Source organism: Lycium barbarum, chromosome 5 (assembly GCF_019175385.1).
Source record: "Lycium barbarum isolate Lr01 chromosome 5, ASM1917538v2, whole genome shotgun sequence".
Classification (NCBI taxonomy): Eukaryota; Viridiplantae; Streptophyta; class Magnoliopsida; order Solanales; family Solanaceae; genus Lycium; species Lycium barbarum.
In genome coordinates, this window is record NC_083341.1 from 67037888 (window position 1) to 67064470 (window position 26583).

Sequence of the window (26583 nt, forward strand, 5' to 3'; positions counted from 1 at the left end):
CCCAAAATATGAAAGAAGTCATGAGTTTCCCGGGAAGGTTGAATTACGTTGGACGTGTCACGGCCCTACTAGGGGGCCATGACGGGTACCCGGAGCTGACTACTGAGCACCACTCATTATTCTATTCAACATACTCATCCTGGACACATATAATCTCCAAGGCAATATATAAATATACATAAGCCCTCAAGGCTGCCAAAAATGATATACAAGAATATACACTGATGCGTCCATAAGACAACAACTACCCACGTATCCGTATCTACGAGCCTCTACTAGAATACTGTGATATAAGCACGGGATAGGACCCCGTCGTGCCCAAATATATATATACACAAAATAATACATCAATAACTGGCACCTCCAGAATAATAGAATGCTCCTGTGTAGCTGCTGATAGACCCCTATGAATCTGGGCCGCCTCCCTGTCTACTTGTGGGCATGAAGACAGCGTCCAAAAGAAAAGGACGTCAGTACGAAAAATGTACTGAGTATGTAAGGCATGAATAATACTAACATAGTAAAGAAATAATGAAACATGAGGCGAAGATATAACACGTACGTCAATTTCCCCTTAAAGTGAATACTATGCCTGCTTAACTTTAAAAAAATCACATGTATGCATATCAAATATACCATTGTCGTTAACCCGCGTCTGGGTAACTATCACACGCCGTCCACTAGTGGTGTCATGTCCGGCCATCTAGGCACGGTGTTATCTTAAGCCGCCCGCCTTAGCGGTGTCATGCCCGGCCATCTAGGCACGGTGTAATCATAAGCCGCCCGCCTTAGCGGTGTCATGCCCGTCCATTTAGGCACGGTGTAATCTCATCATCATATATTTATCATAAAACATGCATTAGGAATCAATTAAAAGCTACAATTCTATCGGGGTGATGTAAGGTCGAGAACCCCCGTTTCTGTTATGGAGCAGTCATGATCATCATATCTCACCTTGAAGAAACTAGTTCTATAAGGTGAGTCTAGCAACAATGAATAATATCAAGGAAGCATACAAGGATCATTAAATTCATAAGAATATCATATCGTAAACTTTGGAATCTCTAGACTTAGACTCATCATCATCATTGCCATATTCACAAAGCATCTCTTATCTTTATTTCATGAGAAGCTCTTATTAATCATAGAATCTTAGTTTCCGGAATATGAGAAAACCATAGAAAGTTAAAGGAAGTCATGCCTTAGAAAAAGAAGGGACTAGCCTCACATACCTTTTCGCCTTTCTAACTTGCTGACTAAACGCTTCCTTCCAAGTTCGTAATTCTACATTCAAGGGTATCCGTGCTAAGATTAGATAATCGATAAGATACTCAAGCTTAAGCTAAAGCGACTAAAGGCTAATAGAAATTGGGAAGCACTTACTTTGTTTCTACAACTTTCTCCATATAATATTACAACTCCCAAACATCAACAACACACCCACAATATCATAATAAATAAACTTTGTTAAGTTGGGCATTATTCAAGTCTTACAATTCCCTCTCAAAGTCTTCCATAACCATGGTTATCACCTAACGTCGTATTCATCCACTTATAATGCTTCTCCAACATTCTTAATATTATTTATAACAAGATTATACTCATAATATCCCAAGAATTATGGTTCATGTCAAACTACTATTCAAGAATCCCATTATTTCATAATTGAGCTCCATATTCTACCTTCTTCCCTAATCTAAGTCTTTCAACATTCCATATTATTAATTACATGAAATGATCATAAAACTCACCTTTAATTGTGTAGGAATGGGTTTTTGATGGAATTGCCTCACTTGGAGAAAACCCTAACTTCAATTCCGAAGATATTTCTTGACTTATAGCAACCTTGAGAGCTTCCTTGCACTTGATTTCCTTGGATTAATGATGTTGATTTGCCTTGGATTTATGTTAGTGAAATGTGTTGAACCTTCTAGAGTTCTTGAGAGAAGTGGTGAAGTTGGAAAAATGAAAAATTAGAAGTGGGAACACATTTTTATACAAGGAAAATACTCTGCCCGCCGAGAGTTATACGGACCCTTATACGGTCCGTATAATATTATACAGTCCGTATAAGTGACTGTATTTCACCATCAGGGAAATTTCCTTTTCTGTAAGGTTATACGGACCCCTTATACGGACCGTATAAGTGGTCGTATAACTGCATTTTTCTGAAGTTAATCTCATCGTTTCATTTAATCTCCAATCCTTATGGAACCTTCTTAGCACTTGTTTAACACTTCGTTAACAATCTAAGGAGCGTTATAACTTTTCCTCAAGACATTATTAAATCAACATTAGCTCGGTACTTTGCAAAATCCTTCCAAAACACGACTTATACCTTGCCTTCCTCAGCGAACTTTCTTCTCTTGCCCCAAACGTCTTTTGAATCTTAATTAGAATCGCCGAGTAACCTTTCTTACTTGTAGGAAAATCATATTCATGTCACCCTGTGTTAGTCTATCCACCACATGACGACATGCAATTTTCCAAGGTGTAACACTCTTCCCCCCTTTAAAAATATTCGTCCTCGAATGTTACGTTCTTGGGGAATCCTATAGAAATTTCGCCAGAATTTCCCCTATAATATGGTGCTACCATCATGTCATAACAACCCACGATAATAATGCCTCACAGGGCTACAACACAACAGCAAGAAAATTATGGCCACACACGACCAAAAGCATTAAAATAAAGCATCACATACCTTATGATAACGGCGTCTCGTCTTGAATCTCTTTCGGGGGTGGAAACAATTGCGGATATTTGGAATTCATGTTTTCTTCCGCTTCCCAAGTCATTTATTCTCAGTTATTGTTACTCCATAAGACCTTGACTGAAGCTACTTCTTTGTTTTTAAGTCTCCGCACTTGCCCATCTAGTATGACAATGGGTACCTCCTCATAAGTCAACCTTTCTGTAACTTGAACATCATCTACCGGCACGATTCTAGTGGGATCTCCGACACATTTACGGAGCATGGATACATGGGAAACTAGATGGACAAATTCAAGCTCTGGAGGTAAGCCCAGTTCATAAGCTACTTGGCCTATCTTGCGGACAATCTTATAAGGTCTAACGTATCGAGGACTTAATTTTCCCTTCTTACCAAATGTCATCACGCCTTTCATCGGTGATACCTTTAAGAATACCCAATCATCAACTTGGAATTCTAAATCTCACCGACGGTTGTGCGCATAAGATTTCTGGCGATTTTGGGCTGCCAGTAGTCGATCCCGAATAACCTTGATCTTTTCCACTGCTTGTTGAATCAACTCCGGACCTATTAGTTGTGTATGTCCTACTTCAAACCACCCAATTGGGGATCTACACTTTCTTCAATATAGGGCTTCATACGGGGCCATCTGGATACCGGAATGATAGATGTTGTTTTATGCGAATTCAATAAGAGGCAATTGATCATCCCAGCTACCTCCAAAATCTAGCACAAATGCCCGCAACATATCATCCAAGGTCTGAATAGTGCGCTCGGCCTGTCCATCAGTTTGTGGATGAAACGCTGTGCTAAGCCTTACTTGAGTACCCAAACCTTCTTGGAAAGGCTTCCAGAATTTAGCTGTAAATTGTGCTCCTCTATCTGTGATAACAGATATCGGGACACCATGAAGTCTCATAATTCATTAAACAGGCGGCAGGGGCAAAAATTAAAGAAGGCATAAATGAGGGGCAAACTATGAAGACCAGCCCAAAAGAATGCCACTCCGCGCAAAAAAAAAAGTAAGTTGTTTGCAGCTTATAAGCTAAAAAAAAATAAGTTGCGGTAGTCTAACTTTTTTTTTTTTTTTTGGCTTATAAGCTGTTTTCAGCTTATAAGCTGCTTTAGATAAGCTAAGTCAAATGGGCCCAATTATTTTTTTGAGCTTATTTTAAGCACAAAATAACTTTAAGTTGGCCAGCCAAACACTCAAAAAAGCTGAAAACAGCTTATAAGCAACTTATAAGTCAATCAAAACGGGCTCTTAATCGGAAATGGTGTGGGGTACCCATATTAAAGGAACAAACAACAAAAAGAATAAAGGGCAAAGGGCAAAGGTGAAAATATAAACCTCAATTTTCAATTTTGCGATTTAGAGCAGATATACCTCTCGTTATAAAAGTGATGTATATAGACCTTGCCTTTATAAAATGATATAAATACACCCCGCCATTATAAAATGGTTCAAATATATCCTTTTTACTGACGAGATTCTTTTAAAACAATATTTAGGTTATTTTTTAATTAAAAAAATGTCATGTGACTTTAAAAAAAGGTCTACCCATTTTTTTGAGTAGACATATTTTCTAAAGGCACATAGTAATTTTTTTCCTAATGGATCGGGTCTGGTTCGTCTAAAATAATGGGTAGACTTATTTTTTTTAAAGTCACGGAGATATTCTTTTAAACGAACTATACCCGACACACCAAAAAATAATTACCGAGGCTTTAGAAAAATATGTCTACAAAAAAAAAAATAGGTAAACTTTTTTTTAAAGTCACATGGCATTTTTTTAATTAAAAAATAACCTAAATAATTTTTTTAAAAAACTCCCGTCAGCGAAAAGGGTATATTTGCATCATTTTGTAACGGCATGGGTATATTTACACCATTTTGTAATGGCAGGGGTATATATACACTACTTTTGTATTGGGGGGTATATCTGCTCTAAATCGCAAAGTTGAGCGGTATATTTGTACCTTTGCCCAAGAATAAATATAGTACAAGTTTTTGCACCGATTGGCAAACTGGTCTTCAATTTTTACCTCTCATGTCTGTGATATTTAGGGCCCGTTTGGCCATAATTTTTTTTTACTTTTTTCCGGAAAACTGGAAATCAACGTTTGGCCATGGAAATTCCAAATACAACTTCAATTGGAATTTGAAAAACACAAAAAACTTGTTTTCACTTCTTTTTTTACTTTTTTCACTTTCAATACATTCAAACAACCAAATATTCTTTGAAAAAATTATAACCAAACACAATTCCATGTTCAACTCCAACTCCAAAATACCAAATAAAGAGAAAAATATTTGGTTTTCATGGCCAAACGCCTACTTAATTTTTGCCCTTGTTGCTTATGTGATGAAAATATTCAAACCTTTGCTCGGCATAAGTTGTGTAACATTGGCCTCATGAGCACTTGTTAGGTTACCAGTAGGGATGGCAACGGGGCGATGAGGGTGCGGGTGCGGGGCGGTGCAATTCGGTGCGGGTTGAAATCTGAAAATTTCAATTTTATGCGGCGTGGGTGTGGGTGCGGGTGTGGGGGCTTAAGCTATCTCTTATATTCTTTGCCTTCGTTCTTCCTCTCTCGGTTGTCTGTCACTTATTCTCTGAAGAGTGGAACTTTCTATCACTTAATTATTCTGTGAAGCTGTCACTTCAGATTTGTGTTAGTCAAATTTACAACTACCTTCTGCCCTCACAAATAGCATAACATATTAATAATATAATGAATTTATTTGTAGAAAAAATATCTTTGTAGAAAATATATCATACAGCTATAGTTATATATGTGCTTATATATGTATAATTGTTTATGGTATGAGAAAAAGATATTAACTTAATGTTCTAAAGGGTACAGTGAATGGCATATAATCAAGTGGTTAAAATTTATAAAATCAAAAGTTCAGTAGCTCCTAATACAGTGAAAATATTATGGCAGAACTATTTCACTCTATAGTTTTAGTGGCTCCAAATTTTAAGCAATCAAAAGTTTCACCTGTAACAAATTTTAATATGTACAAATATATACAAACAACAGAAATAATGCAACACTTTATGTATCTAGGGATTAACTCGTATAAAATACATCATCTCAAAATCAAAAAAGGAAAATTTAGCGGGGGCCAAACTTATTGTCACGATCCAAACTGAAGGGCCATGCACCTAACCTTACTTGCCAAGTACCACTAGACATACATCTGTAACATAATCATAAGCATAGGTGGGCCATTAGGGCCACTATGAGATAACCTGCTGACTCATAGAAGTAATAGACTGGAATAAAATAAATCTGAAAGGACATACTGTCAAACACACATTTGACTGCACATAACTGTCTACAAGCCTCTACTGGAGTACATGACATAATGTGGTTGGGACAGGGCCCCACCATACCCATGTATATGCATATATAACCATGCTGACTCACAAGGCAACTCCGGAACAAGTGGAGCACAACAACGCTGTTGGCTGAGCTGATATCCTATTGGGAGGGCCGTCAACCTGTATATCAAGACCTGCGGGCATGAAACGCAGCGTCCCTAGGCAAAAGGGATGTTAGTATAGACAAAGTACTAAGTATGTAAGACATAAAAGAAACATAGTAATGAAAGGCATGAAAGAAACATAGTAATGACATGAAAGTAACATAAGATAAGAGAGAGTCAACTTGTACATATGAATGCCTCTGAGCACGTATGACATGTATGCTTTCTTTTGAATATATATATATAAGCCACACTGTGGGGCTGCATCATCATCATTACGCCACTCTTTGGGGCTATCATCATCATACTGTACCCAGCTGCAGTAGTGTGCACAATAGGTGCCATACCCGGCCGACTATAGCGCGACTTGGTGTAGTAAAATAGTACATATATATATAATGCATGGATGAGAGCACAAAGAGGTGTTACGACTCTATCGGAGTGACGTAAGGTCGATATACCTCCGATTACCATTATGGAACTAACATCACCGACACATCTCACCTTGAGGGATCAATGACCATAAGGTAAGATCAACAACCATAAGACAAGATCAATAACATCATAAGAAGAACAAGGACATAAGCTTCTAGTATATCTAAAAGTATAATCATTATGGAATGACTTTCGTTTACGTTTCGTTTCGTTATAAATCATGCCAAAATGAAAGAAGAGTTAGCCTTAACATACCTCAAGTCGTCCAAGCAATCTAAATAATCGAGCTAATTACAACTAGCACGCCAATCCCATAACAAGGAATATATATGCAAGCTTAGATGGTGCTAGTATATCACGTATATCAATGATAACTTGGTTCTAAAACGAAACTTGCAGCACTTCCCCTTATTCTCTAGCCACAACAACATATACAACAACCCATAATAACACAACAAGCTTACAAAAGTCCTTAAATACTCTTTTTACTATCCATACAAAGAATATACACCAAACAACCCAAAGTATACCAATATACAATATCAATATACACTTCCTTTCTTCCCAATCAAGGAGCATAATCTCATCAACACACCAACAACATTAGATACTCTCCATATACACGGAAATTAGCTTAACAACACAACCACAACATGATCAAAATAGTCCATAATCTCAACATGGTTTCTAACTCATTCTTGGACTTCCTTTTTCACTTTCTTCCTTCAATCAAGTTTATAACAATCAAACAACCTCAAGAACATGCAATAGAGATGAAACCGTACCTTAATCATGCAAGAACAAGCTCTGGATCAAATTACTTCACTAGGATGAAACTTCCAACTTCAACACTAAAGAGATATTTGAACTCTACTAACCCTAGTGAGCTTCCTAGCACTTGATTCCATTGAGTTTTTCTTTGGTTTGGTATAAGAACTCATGGAGAGGGTTTGGGAGAGTTTTAGGGTCAGAAATGGGTGAAGAGCGAAACTAAATGAAGAAAAACGAATATAAAACTTCACTTAAAATTTAACCGACATAAAGTAAGCCCTAAATGTACGGGCCGTACTTTCATATACGTCCCGTACATGTATCCCGTACATGGGATGTCAGATTTTCAACTTTCCGCCAACTTCTAGAAAATTCTGGAAAATGAGGTACGGGACGTGCAATTTTGTACGAGCCATACATTATCCTGTACTTCTCAGATTTGCAATCTGTCAGTTGAATTGGAATGAAGACTCACTAAAATTGAATTTACATAGGTTATACATTCCATAAATCCTCATATTATAGGAGATATACCTCTCTCAAGTTGGCCCAAAAATCCTATCCAGAATTCTACCAAGTTTTCCCAAAGTTTTGACAAACTTGATTTCTTCGATTCACTTGATCCGGGAACCTTTAGATACTTGCTTAACACTTGTTAAAAGTTTTACTTATCCTTATAAGGTTTCATGGCCTCTCCGGCTTATGTTAGTTTACTTACGACGCAAACAGCGTGAATTTTTTTGAGGTGTAACATCCTTCCCCCCTTAGGAACATTCGTCCTCAAATGTTAGGCTCTCAGGAAATCTATAGAAATTTCGGCAGAGTCTCCCTTGTAACTGTAGTACCACCAACCAGTCATGCAGTAACCCAAATAATGCAACACCACACAGGGCCACAATAATAATAACAATAATGTCCTTTCACGACCAGTAATCATAAGTAATAAAATACTACGAACTTGAAGACAATGATATCTCAGTCTAGGTCTCCTTTGGTAGCGGAAACAAATGCGGATATTTGGATCTCATATCTTTCTTAGCTTCTCAATTCATCTCCTCTACCTTCACATTCTTTCATAGTACTATTATCGAGGCTACATCTCTGGTTCTCAATCCACGAACCTGGAACTTGGCGATCTGAAAGGGTAGTAGGAACTTTCTCATACGGTAACTATTCTGTAATCTGAAAATCATCAACTGGCACAACTCTGGGAGAATTTCTAATACACTTACGAAGCATAGACATATGAAAGACCGGATATGCGGATTCCAACTAAATCTAACTCGTAGGTCATTTGGCCCATTCTGCGTATAATCTTGTGAAGTCAAAAGTATCCAGGGATAAAATTGTTCTCCTTATCAAATCTGAAATCTTCTGATACTCTTCTGTCCTTATAAGACTTTATACGGTCCATCTGGATGCTGGTATGGTGACTACAACCATATGCTGATTCAAGCCACATTAACTGGTCATCCAAACTTCCTTACAGGTCCAACATACATGCTCATAACATATCCCAAGGCGTCTGAAAAGTGCGCTCTACCTACTCATCTATCTCAAGGTGGAGAGCAATACTGCAGTAACCTACATTCTCCAGGTTTCTCTGAATGTACTGATCTTCAGGTGTTAGTAGAAACTGAGCATCTTAACCGAATAAAAAAAATGCTAGGTAACCGGACAGTTCCATATATAGCTTACTTAATTCCTTATGATCATAAAATCCATACTGATCATTCCTTCATTCCTCAATGACATATCCATATTTTTACCTCGGTCTTTTAGGCTTTTGTTTATTTATTAACGAACCATGAACTCTGTAATATTTCCTTTTTATTGATATACTAAGGTGATACATCTTTGTTGTCTCTGAATAGATCATCTACCCTTGATACATTTAACATAGAGTCGGTATTTCTATTTTAGGAATCCATCTTGTTGAGATACTCATTTCCTAAATCCCCTTTCGAGCTTTGTTTTTTTTCTTAAAAAAAAAAAATACCATATCTAGGATGCCATGTCATTACTCAGGTTTCCCAACATGTACCATATCTTGATATTGTTATCCTCAGCTACGATACGCTTCACTAGTTGAAGATCTATAGTGATCTTGGCAAGCTTCTCATATACTTATATCACTTCTACGGTGTATAATTCCATAACCTTCTGCTACCTTCCTGAATAAACGTATCAATTTCGGTGTTAGATCCATCGTTATTAATTTTAATGCAATGAAGCTGTCTTACACAAACTTACTCCTCATAATCCTCTTCACTACCGCTACTAGCCTTTAGATCCTCATTTAGGTCCATCTTATTCTATTTACTTACAATGCGACTTTAATTTTTTTTACGTCCTGACTATTCTTTGCCTGGAATTCTCGTATCATCTATAACCTTTCGCTCCCATATAATCATACACATTTTTTTTTATAGTAGGCTGTTACCGTCAAGTACTCGCGTTCCTTCGAATAGTTCATTTTCATTTCAGCCCTCTTCTATTGTTAACTCCGCATCTTTCCCTCAACAAAGATGTTACTAGATTATGACTCGAATGCTTTTGCCTTTAAGGCTTTCCCTGTACAATGCTTTCCCAACCGTTCTGTGATGCTAGAACTTCGTACCACACGACTAGCTCGCGGTGGCTATTGCACCTAACTTCTTATCTTAGTCCATTATTTACTTCGAGTGCCATCATACTCAATCCTTCTCTGTTTCTTCATTATTGAACTTCCTGTTACACCCTTATCTTGAAACTTCGAGTAGTTCTTTCCTTGGAGTGCTATCTCCCAATCTTTATTTAGTCATGCATATGACTGGCTGGTTATGTTTATCCTCAAATTGTCCTTACACCTTATCTGCCTGCTAGCGTAATATCCCTTTAAGGTGGTTTCTGATTCCTTTTTGTTATTATCTGTCCATCTTCTAACAAGGCATACTTCTGATCCCATACTTGTCGTCTCATCTTCCCCCTTGAGGTATTAGCCCGCTACTCTATATTTAACATCTTATTTAGCTTTCCTTTCTCCTGCAAGTACATACTCCCAGCAATTTTCGCGACTAATCTTAATCGTAACTATTCGTCGTCTGAGTCTATCTGGTCAGTTTCACATACATGTAAAGGGTCACATATTATCATAGACGTATTGGCCCTGGATGGGCCTAATCTTTCATCGAAGAGATCTTCTTAATTTTCCTTACCGTCCTTCCAGAAATCATCTTTCTCCTATTACTCACTCTCCCATTTCATCATTGTAATGGTATCTAGCATAGAATTCTATTCTCAAAAATCTGCCCTAATTGTTAATATTCCTCCTTTTCTTCATTACATAAACACCTGTTCTTTAGGCAGGTCTCTTTTAGACTACAAGTTCGTCTCATCAATGAAAGGCGTATTTTGTATCAATTTGCGACTTCAAACTCATCCAATGCCCATCATACAAATAATTCTTTCAAAACATCAATCACTTCCTTCATTAGCTATTCAGCCTTGTATTACTAGCTCAATAATCCTGTGGTAATAAAAATTCTGGAGGAAAATGTTCCATACCTTGGTCCTACCTTTGTCTTATACATTCCTGCGGATCAAATCATGATTCATATATCCTTATGCTCGTACCTATATATAACACCCTTGCCAATATACTCTATACGATAAGAAGGCTCTCGTCAATATCTAGCTTATTGAGTAACATACATCGTTCTTTTACCTCTTCTAACAAATCATATCCCTTTTTAACATTCAAACAATAACTATCCTTGGCTACATTTTGTATCATATCCCCTTTAGACATTAGGCATCATAATCCTTATAACCGATACTCTTCTTCGTTGAACCATGTCTTATATATACTTCTCTTGTCTAATCATACCATTACCATATTACCAGTCACACTCTTAACCTGTCGTCTGACCACAGATTCCACTCAAGGTTCCTCTTTAATATTACTCTTTTTTCCTTTCCTTAATATAATCATTGGGGTTTTACGACTTACCGTCGTTGCATAACATAAAACATTTGAAAATCATACTTGCTTAATTTTAACACTTTATCAAAGCGACAAATATACCTTTCATCATTAGTTGCTCTGGTCCTAAAACTCCGACGGATGTGAGACTTTCCATAGCCCTACTCTAGAACCCTGATCTAGTACGAATTGCTCTAACATGGGCTGGGAAAATTCTTCTTCCCGTTGTCTCTCTGTCTGTTGTTCACCGCCACCCGGAACATCTACAAATGTACCAACTATACTAACCTGTCCGGTCTAGCCACCACCTTCATTTGAACCTTGCTCCGACGAAGCCACCACCTTCATTTGAACCTTGCTCCGACGAAGCCACCACCTTCATTTGAACCTTGCTCCGACGAAGCCACCAAGCCTTGGTTAATAGGGTCCTCAGGCTACAAACTCCTTGGTTTCTCGGAAGGCCCTGCACTCTCTGTTGGTCAATCATAATACGAAGCTTGGGGATCAACTTCCAGCATTAGCCTTTCTCTTCCTTGCCCAGCTATAGCCAAAGGTGAAACTGATAACATCAGAGCTTTTCATGGCTCCTCTACACTTATCAAAGTGAACGATGCTTGTAGTATTGATTCATCCTGAATCTCAGACGGATCTGTTTCTATAGAAGACATAATCTCAGATGGGTCCGTCTCCAAGAAGGGTATATCCTCACTTGGGTCCTCCTCTAAAGAGTAACACACTCCTCCTCTTGTCGTCATTGTAATCCTCGAATCATCCGTAGCCTCTTTCTGAAGAAGTCATCATCAAACTATATAACAACAAAGGTCAGGGTTGAAGATTTCACACCCTATGACTCCGCTCAATAGCACGATCTAGAATACGAAATAAGGATAACCATTATAAATGCCCCCGTAGCCTCATGTTTATAAGTGTGGCACGCAACACACCCATAAACAAGACTATACTAGACATGGCTTGTAGACAACCCTAGGACATAACTGCTCCGATACCACTTTTATCACGACCTAAACTGAAGGGCCATGAGGGACACCTGACTTTACTTGCCAAGTACCTAGACATACATCTATAACATAATTATAAGCATAGGTGAGCTATTACGACCGTTATGAGATAACCTGCTGACTTACAGAAGCAATAGAGTAGAATAAAATAACCCTAAAAGGACATAGCTACATAACAAGCCGGACATACTGGACGAGCCGACAAGGCTATCACACACACACATCTGATTGTACATAACTGTCTACAAGCCTCTACTGGAGTACATGACATAATGTGGTTGGGATAGGGCCCCATCATACCCATGCATATGCATATATAACCATGCTGACTCACAAGGCAACTCTGGAACAAGTGGAGCACAACAACACTGTCGGCTGAGCTGATATCCTATTGGGAGGGCCGTCAACCTGTATACCAAGACCTGTGGGCATGAAATGCAGCGTCCCCAGGAAAAAGGGATGTCAGTACGGACAAAGTACTGAGTATGTAAGACACGAAAGAAACATAGTAATGATATGAAAGTAACATAAGATAAGAGAGAGTCAACCTGTACATCTGAATGCTTCTGAGAACGTATGACATGCATGCATTCTTTTAAAAACATATACATACATATATATATATATAAGCCACACTGTGGGGCTGCATCATCATTATTAAGTCACTCTTTGGGGCTATCATCATCATACCATACCCAACTACAGTGGTGTGTACAATAGGTGTAGTAAAATAGTACATATATATAATGCATGCATGAGAGCACACAGAGGTGTTACGACTCTATCAGAGTTACGGAAGGTCGGTATACCTCCAATTACCATTATGGAACTAACATCATCAACACATCTCACCTTGAGGGATCAATGACAATAAGGTAAGATCAATAACCATAAGACAAGATCAATAACATCATAAGAAGATCATGGACATAAGCTTCTAGTATATCTAAGAGTAAAATCATTATGAAATGACTTTTGTTTACGTTTCATTTCGTTATAGATCATGCCAAAATGAAAGAAGGGTTAGCCTTAACATACCTCAAGTCGTCCAAGCAATCTAACAATCGAGCTAATTACAACTAGCACGCCAATCCTATAACAAGGAATACATATGCAAACTTAGATGGTGCTAGTATATCACGTATATCAACGATAACTTAATTCTAAAACGAAATGAGCAACACTTCCCCTTATTATCTAGCCATAGCAACATATACAACAACCCACAATAACATCAACAAGCTTACAAAAGTCCTTAAATACTCCTTTCACTATCTATACAAAGAATATACACCAAACTACCCAAAGTATACCACTATACACTTCCTTTCTTCCCAATCAAGGAGCATAATCTCATCAACACACCAACAACATTAGATACTATCCATATACATGGAAATTAGCTTAACAACACAACCACAACATGCTCAAAATAGTCCATAATCTAAATATGGTTTCTAACTCATTCTTGGACTTCATTTTTTCACTTTCTTCCTTCAATCAAGTTTTATAACTGTTATGGTTCTCTTTTATGCGCGTTAAGACATAAAAGTTATTACGAGATTGTTGGTACTCTAATTGGATTTTTGTATTTTTAAAGTCGCCACCTAATTTATTAAAGAAAAACTAGGAAAATTGGGTAATAGATTTTTCAAAGAGAGAAATCTTTTTGTACCAAAGTTCAAGATAAGGGTTCTGGTAATCCCCTAGAAAAGGTTTTACGCACCCTAGTATTAAAGATCCGTAGAATACGGTTGACCTACGAGCTTCAATATATTTATTTGGTTTGAAGTGTTCAGTTTTCCATAAAAATATCATTCATTTGTATCATAAACTCTAGAAAAAATTTGACAAAAAGTCCCCTTAAAAAAGGGGTCTTGATTTTGAAAATTCACATAAGTGTTCAACTCACTTTATTGCCAGACTAGGACACACTTGAGATTTCTCCCGAGTAGAGTCACTATTATTCTAATCCTAATAAAATGAATTAATACTTATGGGTTTTATTATACCTATATAAAAAAATATGAAGTATATCTCCTATTTTATACATATATATACATATGAAGTGAAAGTTTTTAAAGTCCATTTTTAATCCATTGAAGCTCAATTGGGTCAAGTCATATTCATACCAAAGCCATCTTATTTCCAAATTGGTCCAAGTGTAATTTCTTTTGTTTTATACCCTTTAAGTTTGGGCTTTTGAACCATCAGCATCAAAAATCCTCGAGTCTTTGAACAGACTTAAAGCCCAAATCAGTTTTAGAAGGAGAAGTCCATTTGACACTGAAGAAAATTTGATTTTTTTCACCTTAAGTTTGCACAAAAACAGTCCAGGTCATAAGAAATATGCAGATTTGTTTAAGTCCAAATTATTTAAACCTTTTTAAGCGAATCAGTCTGTTTTGGTTCAAAAGAATCCCAAGTGGGCTTAAGGCCCAAAATTAACTCAAAGCTTTATCCATTTTTTTCTAGTTTCAATTTTTCTCAGAAAAAGAAAAAGGGCTAAGGCCCAAAACGTAAATCTGTCCCATTTCCAGAAGTTCTTTTGATTTTGGCCAAATTACCAAACCATTTTTATCTTTAAAGAAAACTATGAAATACCGGTTTCATGCATATGCTAGAGATTAAGTGAGTTTAAATCATTTGCGGCGACTTCCTAGAAATACTAATCATTTCCTAAATTCTAACCTCTATAGGGTTTCAATATTTTTTCTTACACATTCGTTTACATATACAACATACACATATATATAAAAATACAAAAGGAGATAAAGGACGAGAATTGAACCGGTGGGCCTACCCAAAACCCACCAATGACCATTTTTACCCATGGTTGGGCCTTCAACATATATTAGCTTCTCTTTCGTTCATTCTTCAAGGACTCGATCAAAGGAGGTTGGGCCTTAGGCCCAACAAGTTTTAAGAAATGGATATCGTCCCAGACGAGTGTTCCATGCAAAACAAAGCGGAAAAGGAATGTACAAGTTAGAAAGCACCTAAAGTCTCTTACTAAACTAACTAGGACTTTAAACAAAAAGCAGATATTTGAATCAGGTATATATATATATATATATATATGATTACAGGATATGTACAATTCTAGGATAGATTTCAGGGAAAAACCACACATAATACTTAAAAGGCCCAAGAATACAAGTTCAGCCAGGCCCAAATAGTAAACCAAAATGAAACCAAGTCCTAGGCAGTTCAGAGCAGGCCCACAAAAATAAACACTAAATAGCAGATTTGGCCTAAAACCCTATCTAAAATGTACGAGAGCAGATTTTAGGATTTTTATTCATGTGGTATACAAAAATATACCTTTTGTATACACTATGATGCATATAGGTCCTGTATATCTTGTATATACTCAGCACATACTTTATATATATATATATATATATATATATATATATATATATATATATATATATATATATATATATATATCAACAGCAAGGGAAAAGGGATGGGGCTTTGCATGATATTAGACCCTTACAATCTCAACAATATCAGACTGTTAACGGCCATATACACAGTTTAACCCATATGACCTTTCAAACTACCTAGTTCTAATGGTTAAGTCTCCTGGTTCATTGATTAGGTATACCATAAGTATGATCTATACTATAAGAGATGAGGTATAGACCACATTAATCACGTTAGGCAGCCTATACTTAGATTAACACTTGACCATATCATATTAACCATTTTAATCTTAACAAGCAAACAACCAAAGGATTCAGTTAAAACATGTCTTGTCTAAACTAGAAGCTAAAATTCAATTTTAAGATCACATGACACTGTTAAGTCAACACTAGGTGGGTTGGTAGGCCAATATAAGTCTAAACAAGCTAACTGGGTTAATCATGAGCAATAAATCACACATTGATGTTGGAGTGAAGGTGGACATGAATAAACAACTATACATAGTGGTATTGGACCAAGGTCTGAACCAATCTAGGCTTGATTATATCAAAGCCATACTCAAAACAAGAAACTATACCAAATAATCACAGGTTAAGGAGGTTTTAAGCAGATTAACTACATAATGACACCACAACTGTATCAACAATTAACACCAAAGTAGACCCACTTCAATCTGAACACCCATAATGACTTTAATACAAGTTACTAAGCAAATAAACTATCAAATAGGAGCTAAACTACACTAAACATACATAAACGTCAATAGCACAAATGTAAACTGACACTAACACTAGTTAATACTATGCTACTAGAACTAAACACATAAAAATAAAAAAATACAGAAAAATTAAATGAGAAGGATAAAAGACTACCTTTTGTTGACGCAGCCTTGTCGAGATTGAACCTTTGGAGATCCTTGCTTCTCAACTCAAAGCTCAGCCATACACCAACAAAGAAAAATGTTTTAAAATTTAACTTAACTCGAGGAAATTTGAAGTTTCAAAGCAAAATGCCAAAACTTGAGAAATTCAAGTTTTATAGTGAATATGTCTGATATTCGGTCCTCTGTAAATTGTGAATTGGGGGTTCTTTAGATAGAACCCTGAAAATCTCAAAACCCTAATCAAAATTCGATGTGGTACTTTCAACAAATTTCTGGAAATCAACGGTCAGAAATTAATGACCCAAGTGCATGAAGGGTCAAATTTGTAGGTCCGTTGTTGAATCCCGTTGGTATTGCATGAACCAATGGGAGCCACAGATTCAAAAAATGATAAGAGACAAAATCCATTAAAGGGATTTGTACTCATTTTGACCCAAAATTCAGAAAAAGTAAGCGAGATGAGGGTTTTACCTCTTTGGTGGTGGTTTCATGGTGGTGTGGAGGAGAGAGGGTAAGAGCAATTAATGCTCTTACCCAAAAAGGTCGAACACGGACTGAAAACATGCAACTTTGCCTGAACCTTTGCCGTATTTGGCCATAATGACGCGATATAGAGAGAAAGGGGAGGGGGTGACGGCTAGGGTTTCTTCTATAGAACCCTTGCCCTTGCCAACTGAGACCTTAATGGTCTGTTTGGTGTATTTGAAGACGGAGTGGGCCGGGTCGGTCCACATGTGGACTGGGCTCCGCTCACTTAGAAAAAAGAAGGAGGAGGGATGGCCTTGTATATACACACGCATATACATACGATATACATGTGTGTGTATCTTGTGTATATACGCGTATATATAGAAAGAATTTGACACTGTTTTAACAAAAAGCCATAATTAAAAAAATCAATTAGTGTAAATTTCTTAATTATGGTCAAAACATAATTAATTAACCAATTAAATGATCTAATAAGGTTAATTATGCAAATAGACTCAAGTTGCAAATATAGCCTTAATTGACTTTAAATCATGAAGTTCGTTATTTCAATTTACTATATATAATAAGGGGCAATCCAATAATTTTTTAGTCCTTAGTTGCATCTCAACTATTTAGTTGAGCATCTTGCTAATCAAAAGAAGAGCTCTTCCAAATTTGCCCTTTTACGTGCTATTTATTGCATGATATACCAAAAATTGTTTCATCCAAATCAAGACACTTCCAAACCTTTTTGGTAATTACATGGCCCCTTAGTTCAACTTTTTGCAAGTGAAGTATGTACCATGACTTTTTTTTGTGTCATATATTTAGCCCTATTTTATTCCTTTATTACTTAGATTGCCACTTTCAATTTGGTAAATGTAAAAAAGTTTAAGACTTTTTAAAATGCTCAAAAAGTTGTGAATGGTGATGAAGTTATCTAAAAGAAATAACTATCCACAAAGATAAAAACTATATAATTAATACTAATAACTTTGAAGACCTCATCTTGTATTGAGAGAGAAATCTTTAAATGATATTTTCACTTTATAAATTCTAAGATTATAATTAAATTTCTCTTGATCTTATCTTTTATTTTGAAAATATAAATTTAGATATGGTATTTTAATATAAAATAAAAGCGAGAACAAATAAATTTTTTAGGTACATTGTTGTATTGAGACATGATTTAATTATTTAAATTTAATTGATCCTAACTTTCTTGGGACTCATAGCAAAGTTATAATATTTCAATTATATAAAAGCGTGGTAAGAGAACGAACATTGCTATGATTTGTTGTACAAATAGTATCTAAAATTGTATTGTATAGTGTGGGGCCATTTTGATTGGCTTTTACCTCTGGACCTATTTAAGTAGCTACTGAACACGTGTAGCTTCCTGTTTTTTTCCCCAGAAAATAGGTGCATTTCTATTTTTCTAATATACATACAATACATATAAGCGGCTTGGGGGGACGAACACAACTCCCCAACCTTGTGCCAAGCTTCACGAATTGTACGCGCATTAAATTCTTGTATCATGAGCTATATAATTTGTACACTTTATCCAACTATTTTTATATCCCATGTAAACATGTGTCATAGTACTTAATATTTATACCCTTCTCATGTATAGACGTATGCACTTTAAATTTAATTCTCCGACACAATTATTTCCTCCGTGCACTTTTACTTGTTCACTTTTGACTTTTCGTATTCTAGCTGAATATTTATTCTCTTATCATGTATGTCTATATAGTTCAATTTTAATTCTCCTACACAAATTTATTTCCTCCATGCACTTTAATTTGTTCACTTTTGACTTTTCACATTCTTTGAGAATCAATAAATCCCACGTGGATATATGCCATAGTACTGAATATTTATTCTTTTCTCATGTATACACGTGTCCACTTCTATTTTATTCTCCGACACATATTTATTTCTCCGTGCACTTTTACTTGTTCATTTTGACTTTTCACGTTATTTAAGAACTAATAAATGAAGTACTCCTTCCGTCCCATATTACTTGGGCACATTACTATGCTTGACTTTTCACGTTATTTAAGAATTAAGAAAAATGAAGTACTCCCTTCGTCCATATTAACGTAGACATGTGTTATAGTACTTAGTATTTAATTCTCTTCTCATGTATAGACGTATGCACTTCAAATTTAATTCTCTGACACATTTATTTCCTCCGTGCACTTTTACTTGTTCACTGTTGATTTTTCGTGTTTTAGCTGAATATTTATTCTCTTCTCATGTATAGACATATGCAGTTCAATTTCAATTCTCTTACACAAATTTATTTCCTCCGTGCACTTTAATTTGTTCATTTTTTACTTTTCACATTCTTTGAGAATTAATAAATCCCACGTGGATATATGTCATGGTACTGAATATTTATTCTCTTCTCATGTATACACGTGTGCCCTTCTATTTTAATTCTGCGACACATATTTATTTCCTCTGTGCACTTTTACTTGTTCACTTTTGACTTTTCACGTTATTTAAGAATTAATAAATGAAATACTCCTTCCGTCCCATATTACTTGACCACATTACTATACTTGACTTTTCACGTTCTTTAAGCATTAATAAAAATGAAGTACTCCTTTCGTCCATATTACTTGGCCACATTACTAAAAATATATGTCTATTTTTCTATTCGATATTTATCTTCTTTCCTATTTCTATTATCTCCGTTTTCCTTCTTTGTCAATACTTTAAACATGAAGAGAGGATGAACAATAGCAATGCAAATTTGTACCAAAAGTTATTTTAATGCTCCTATACACAACTTGTTCACTTTTGACTTTCACGTTCTTTGAAAATTAATAAATAAAGTATATATTTTATCATAATATCCATATTTATTGGTATATAGTCTCAATAGCCTCAGAAAATGATTTGAAAATGAATAATTAATGTGAAGGATAAAATAAGAAGAAGAATTTTTTTTCCTTGATATGTTAACGTCGACAAGTAAAAGTAAAGGGAGGGAGTGACATTTATCCCCGTTTTCCTTCATTGTCAATACTTTACTTATTTACTCTCATTTTCAGTCTCTGATTATTGTTTCTTTACATTTATAAAATGTATTACTTTATATTTTCATTTCAAAATTAAAATTTGGTGATTAATGATATAACATATATCTTTCTAATTTTGATTTCTTTGTAACAATTAATATAAAAAATTATAATATATATTTTTAATTAATTTAATAAAAATATTTTAATCCAATATATACAACAAAATAGTTCTTATGTTTGGATCTGAACTGTTACTTAATTGAAATGGATATCAACCTATCGGTATACATATAAAATATTAAAGAATTTAAAAGAAATTTTTTAGAATCAAAATATTAATTTTCCCTCATATTCTTACTAATTTTCTTTTACATCAATCAACAACTTTCATTGTCATGATAATGATAAAAAAAAGTCCGACTCTTTCCATCTCAAAGACTTTTAATTACAACTAAAGTGATGGTACATAAAATACATTTTGTATATATAATAACAATTAGAATATTTTTAAAAGTTATTTCAAAATACAAACCTTAAAGACTGGCTAATTAAAGTGAATAGACATGCTCGGCCGTGCATCGCACGGGCATGTATTGCTAGTATATATATATAAGTGTGAAAAGGGACTAACACAATACAAATTTGTACCAGAAGCTATATAAATTGTACATTTTAACCAACTACTTTTTTATCCCACGTGGGCATATGTCATAGTACTGAATATTTATCTCTTCTCATGTATATTATGCATTTCAAATTTAATTCTCCGACACATTTATTTCCTCCGTGCACTTATACTTGTTGACTTTTGACTTTTTGAGTTCTTTAAGAATTAATAAATGAAGTATTCCCTCCGTCCCATGTTATCTGGCCATATTTCTAATAAATATAAGTGTGAAAAGAGGACTAACACAATAATACAAATTTGTACCGCAAGCTATATAAATTGTATATTTTAACCAACTATTTTTTTTATCTCACGTGGACATATGTCATAGTACTGAATATTTATCTCTTCTCATGTATACACGTACGCACTTCAAATTTAATTCTCCGACACATTTACTTTCTCCGTGCAATACTTGTTAACTTTTGACTTTTCAAGTTCTTTAAGAATTAATAAATGAAGTAGTCCCTCTGTCCCATATTATCTAGCCACATTACTAAACTACTTTTTTATCCCACGTGGACATATGTCATAATACTGAATATTTATTCTCTCCTTATGTATACACGTATGCACTTCAATTTTAATTCTCCGACACATATTTATTTCCTCCGTACACTTTTATTTGTTCACAAATGAAGTACTCCCTCTGTCCCATATTATCTGGCCACATTACTAAATTACTTTTTTTGTCTCACGTTGACATATGTCATAGTACTGAATATTTATTCTCTCCTCATTTATACACGTATGCACTTCAATTTTAATTATTTGACATATATTTATTTCCTCCGTGCACTTTTACTTGTTCATAAATGAAGTACTCAACATTACTAAAAATATATGTCCAAATTACTTGTTCATTTACAAAACCAAGATAAAATTAATTAAATCTTTCCTATCTTATCCTCTCCATCTCATATTACTTGGCCACATTACTAAAAATATATGTCTAAATTATTTGTTCATTTACAAAACCAAGATAAAATTAATTAAATCTTTCTCATCTTACCCTTAGTAATAAATGTTCTTGAAAATAGTCAATTTTGATTAGAATGTATTTATTGGAGAGAGATAGGGGTAAGATAGTAAAATACAACTTGTATTTATGATTTCTTAAGGGGCTTGCAAAAGGGAAAGTGACAAGTAATATGGCACGGAGGGAGTATATATTTTACCATAATATTCATATTTATTGGTGTAAGTCTCAATAATGATTTGAAAATAAATAATTAATGTAAAGGGTAAAATTAATAATAAGAACAAAAATTTCTTTCTCTTGATATGTTAACGTAAACAAGTAAAAGTAAACGGAGGGAGTGACTTTTATCCCCGTTTTTCTTCTTTGTCAATACTTTAAACGTGAAGAGAGGACGAACAATAGAAATGCAAATTTGTACCAAAAGCTATATAAATTATACACTTTAACCAACTACTTTTTTATCCCACTTGGACATATGTTGTAGTACTGAAGATTTATTCTCTTCTCATGTATACACATATGCACTTTAATTTTAATTCTCCTACACATAACTTGTCCACTTTTGACTTTTCACGTTCTTTAAGAATTAATAAATGAAATATATATTTTATCATATTATCCATATTTATTGGTTTACAGTTTCAATAGCCTCAGAAAATGATTTGAAAATGAGTAATTAATGTGAAGGGTAAAATAATAAGAAGAAACATTTCTTTTTCTTGATATATTAACGTGGACAAGTAAAAGTGAAGGGAGAGAGTGACTTTTATCCCCGTTTTCCTTTTTTGTCAATACTTTACTTATTTTACTCTCCTTTGCAGTCTCTGATTATTGTTTCTTTACATTTATAAAATGTATTACCTCATATTTTCATTTCGGAATTAAAATTTGGTAATTTACGATATAACATATATCTTTCTAATTTTGATTTCTTTGTAACAATGTTTTTTTATCTATAATTGTTAATATAAAAAATTATAATATATTTTTTAAATTAATTTAATAAAAATATTTTATTAGTTTTGCTTTTAAAAAATCCAATATATACAACAATGGTTCTTATGTTTGGATCTGAACAGTTAGTTAATTGAAATGAATATCAACATGTCGGTATACATATAAGATATTAAAGAATTTAAAAGAAAAAATCTAGAATCAAAATATTAAGTTTCCTTCATATTCTTACTGATTTTCTTTTTCAAATTGATGAACAACTTTCATTGTCATGGCAATGAGAAAAAAGTCCGACTCTTTTCATCTCAAAGACTTAATTCCATCATATGTTTTTAATTTTTAAACTCCATTTTTTAATTATAACTAAAGTGATGGTACATAAAATAGGATCGGTGTTTCGTACATACTTGGCCAACCAAGGCTCAAGGTTACTCATACCTAGCCCTACCAAGGCTTCAGGGTTATCCGTACCATCTGCAGATGTGTGCGCGCGTTTCGTAATCGTATACATACTTTATACATATTCATATACATATATCCTACCCGGCGTTATAAGCTCGGGGTGTCATTATAGCCCTTCATAGGCACATGTGAATATAATAGCCCGTAGGCACCTTTAGCATTATTATTATTATCATCGTCATCACTAACATCATCGTTTTCGCTACATCTCTATCTTATGCTTACTCGTCAAATGGGGTGCGTAGTACATTCGTAGCACGTATCGAGGATCGTGAGCTTATGAGCTCGGAGTGTCAATCACTTGAATACAACATACTCATATAGAGGATTTAAGAGTTTGGCCAAGGAACCATGCCTTATGAAAGAAGGGTTAGCCTTACATACCTCCTCGTCGAACTATTCTACACTTGCGCGTACTCCTTCGATGCTCAAGTTTCTACCTTCATTAATATAATAACAATAGCCATTAGTCATTCACATTACCCACATTCCTCATTTTACCCTCCATTGACCATTTTAGTATATACTTCTACCATCCAAGTATTTCAACTCCCCAATATGTTAACCAACGTATAAATATCATGAATCTTACCTTAGATGCTGTAGGGACAAGCTTTGGTTGATAATACTTCACTTTGAGCAAAACCCTAGTTTTTCTCCATTTGCATTTCTTGACTTGAATGGTATTTAATGGCTTGCTTACACTTGATTCACTTGTTTATGTTGTTGGTGACTTATAATCCTTGAAAACTTATGAAATAAATGTAGAGAGATGATTCTAGAGAGAAATGGTGTAATGTAGAAATGAAATAAAACAAGTCTTGGTCCTCATATTTAATGAATTGAAAATCTGTGCTGAGGTGTACAGTGGTCATCCATGGAGGTTTACGGTCCATCCCTCGTGGTCGTCTTTAACCCTAAGCAGAACCAGAAACTTTGGCTGCATGCATGGTGATTTACGACCTTGGTTTACGGGTCGTAAATCACTTTACGGTCCGTCCTCCTGGTCGTATTTTACCACTTCTCAACTGGGCAGAAAGTTGAAACCTTGCATGGCAATTTACGACTGCCAGTTTACGGACCGTATTCCATTTTACGGTCCGTATTTTGCACTTTACGACCACTGGGCAGTTTTGCCAACTTTCAACTTTTCACATTTCTCGACTTTTCATTCTAATCATTCTCGTCCATATACGCACATTGCTCATGAAACATTATACACTCACACTCCTCGCACACATCACTAGTTCGTTTACTTGCGTACCAACGGGAAATTTTCTGAGGTGTAACATTTTTCCCCCCTTAGGAACATTCGTCCTCGAATGTAAAAGTCTCGGGGAATTCTACAAAATTTCGCCAGAGTTCCCCTTATAATATGGCGCTACCATCCTGCCACAACAACCCATAAAATCGATGCCACACAGGGCCACAACGTAACAACATAAAAATTTTGGCCACACATGACCCAAAAGCATAAAAGGAAATATACATACCTTATGATCTTGACGTCTCATCTTGGGCTTCTTCCACGGGCTGAAATAAATGTGGGTATTTAGATCGCATACTTTCTTCTGCTTCCCATGTCATCTCCTCTCGATTGCTATTCCTCCACAGAACTTTAATTGAGGCCACTTCCTTGTTCCTAAGCCTCCATACTTGCCTATCTAATATGGCAATGGGTACCTCTTCATAAGTCAATTTCTCTGTCACTTGCACCTCATTTACTGGGACGATCCTAGTGGGATCTCCAACGCATTTTCGAAGCATCGAGACATGAAATACTGGATGGACTGACTCCAATTCCGGAGGTAGATCTAACTCATAGGCCACTTTGCCTATTTTGCGCACAATCTCATATGGTCCAATATAACGGGGACTGAGCTTCCTCTTTTTGCCAAATCTCATAACGCCTTTCATTGGCGACACTTTCAAGAATACCCAATCCTTAACTTGGAACTCTAAGTCCCTTCGACGATTATCCGCATTGGACTTCTGGCGACTTTGAGCCGCTAACAACCAATCTTGTACGAGCTTGACTTTCTCTATAGCTTGCTGGACCAAATCTGGCCCTATCAACTTGGCCTCTCCAGTTTCAAACCACCCAATCGGGGATCTACACTTTCGCCCATATAAATCCTCATACGGTGCCATTTGAATGCTAGAATGATAACTGTTATTGTAAGAAAACTCAATGAGTGGCAAATGGTCATCCCAATTTCCTCCAAGGTCTATCATACATGCTCGTAACATATCCTCGAGAGTCTGAATAGTGCGTTCAGCTTGCCCATCGGTGTGCGGGTGAAATGCCGTGCCTAGGTGCACTTGGGTCCCTAGACCCTCTTGGAACGATCTCCAAAACTTAGCTGTAAACTGGGTACCTCTATCGGAGATAATAGATACTGGGACGCCATGGAGTTTCACTATCTCTTTAAGATAAATCTTCGCATAATCTTCTGCCGCATAGGTCGTCCTGACCGGTAAGAAATGAGTTGACTTTGTGAGTCTATCCACAATCACCCATATGGAATCATACTTACGTCGAGAACGGGGTAACCCTGTAATGAAATCCATATTAATCACTTCCCACTTCCAAGTTGGGATTTCTATAGCTTGCAATAATCCACCCGGCTTTTGGTGTTCAATCTTCACTTGTTGGCAATTAGGACACTGAGCTACGAATTCCGCTATATCTTTCTTCATTCCATTCCACCAGTATATAGACTTAAGATCATGATACATTTTCGTCGCTCCGGGGTGTACGGAGTAACGGGAACAATGAGCTTCCCTCAATATTTGGTGACGTAGGCCTACCACATCGGGAACACATAACCTGCCTCGACATCGGAGAACTCCGTCTCCCGAAATATCAAATGATGACTCCTCTTTCTGAGGGAGTGTATCTCTGTACTGCATTAGCATGGGATCCTCATATATTCGCTCTTTTACTTCCGCTACTAGCGATGAAACTGCTGAATTCTGAATAGTAGCTCCGCTGCTACCTGAGTCCACTACTCGGACTCCTAGGCTAGCTAACTGTTGAAGCTCACGGGCCATCTCTTTCTTTTCTGGTCGTACATCACTTAGACTTCCCATGGATCTGCGGCTAAGAGCGTCAGCCACAACGTTAGCCCTTCCGGGGTGATACAGGATATCAACATCATAATCCTTTAGCAACTCCAACCATCGTCGTTGCCGAAAATTCAACTCTTTCTGCCTGAAGATATACTGAAGGCTCTTATGATCTGTATAAACATCCACATGGACACCATATAAATAATGTCGCCATATCTTTAATGCAT

General features: G+C 35.8%; 1 long non-coding RNA gene across 1 annotated transcript; it reads right to left on the reverse strand.

Moving 5' to 3' along the window:
- Window positions 1–5727: 5727 nt before the first annotated feature.
- On the reverse strand, window positions 5728–17374 carry LOC132640924 (uncharacterized). The gene is made up of 3 exons (XR_009582497.1): window positions 16703–17374; window positions 13437–13491; window positions 5728–12820 (listed from the first exon to the last, which is right to left on the reverse strand). It is a non-coding gene; the product is annotated as an uncharacterized LOC132640924 (long non-coding RNA).
- Between the last annotated feature and the right edge of the window lie 9209 nt (window positions 17375–26583).